Here is a 1,329-nt window from a genome sequence, read left to right as displayed (position 1 = left end):
AACAGGAAGCCAATGAAGGGAAGCCAAAACAGGAGAAATCTGCTCTGTCTTTCTAGTCCCTGTCAGGACTCTTGCTGCAGCATTTTGGATTAACTGAAGACTTTTCAGGGAGTTTTAGGACATCCTGATGATAATGAATTACAGTCGTCCAGCCTGGAAGTAATAAATGCATGAACTAGTTTTTCAGCGTCACTCTGAGACAGGATATTTCTAATTTTAAAGATGTTGCGCAAATGGAAGAAAGCAGTCTTACATATTTGTTTAATATGTGTGTTGAAGGACATGTCTTGGTCAAAAATGACTCCAAGGTTCCTGCCTATGACTCCAAAAACACCATCCGCACCATCAAACATGGAGGTGGAAACAATTTACTTTGTCAGTGTTTTTCTCCCAACGGGACAGGACAACCGCACTGCATCAAAGGGAGGATGGTTAGGTGAGAACCTCCTTCCCTCAGCCAGGGCATTGAAAATGTGTCGTGGATGTGTATTCCAGCATGACAATGATCCGAAACACACAGCCAAGTCAACAAAGGACTGGCTCAAGAAGAAGCATATGAAGGTCTTGGAGTGTCCTAGTCAGTCTCCAGACCTTAATCCCACAGAAAATCCTTCGAGGGAGCTGAAGATTCGAGTTGCCGAAGATCAGCCACGAAACATTATTGACTTGAAGAAAATCTGCAGAGGAGTGGGACAAAATCCCTGAGATGTGTGCAAAACTTTGTGGCCAACTGCAAGATACCAACAAAGGTTTTATCACCAAGTACTAAAGCACATTTTGCAAAGGGATCAAATACTAATTTCCTTCATTAAATTTGCGAATGGATGGAATTAAAAACTTTTTTGAAATCCATTCTTTTTTTGTTTTTGTTCCGTCTCTTAGTGTTCAGATAAACATACCGTTGAAAATATAGCTGATAATGATGATTTCTTTGTTAGTGGGCAAACTTACTAAATCAGCAGGGGTTCAAATATTTTTTTCCCTGACTGTAAGTAATGCCACTAATACTCAAAAGTTGTTGTTTTTTTTGTGGATTTATGCTGAGTCTGTTTTTTCAGTTGCTTCCTGGTTGTCTCATTACTGTGAGATACAAGCCCTAATTACAAAAATATGACTGTCCACATTATCACTGCAGGGAGACTTGTTGTTGCGTCAGAGTTCTTTATAGCTTGTGTTAGGTGTGATGTTTCCCTTCAAGTGCACAACAGGGATTTGGTTTTGCTTTTGTGATCTTGGATAATTAATGCTCTGTTATGCACTTGGTAATGTGTTACAGAAGAGAGAACACAAAGATGTAATATAATCTGCACCATAAAAACAACACTAAAA

Source organism: Neolamprologus brichardi, chromosome 5, assembly GCF_056152115.1.
Source record: "Neolamprologus brichardi isolate AB-2024 chromosome 5, ASM5615211v1, whole genome shotgun sequence".
Classification (NCBI taxonomy): Eukaryota; Metazoa; Chordata; class Actinopteri; order Cichliformes; family Cichlidae; genus Neolamprologus; species Neolamprologus brichardi.
The sequence above is the reverse complement of the archived record's forward strand: the minus strand, read 5'-3'. Positions refer to the sequence as shown.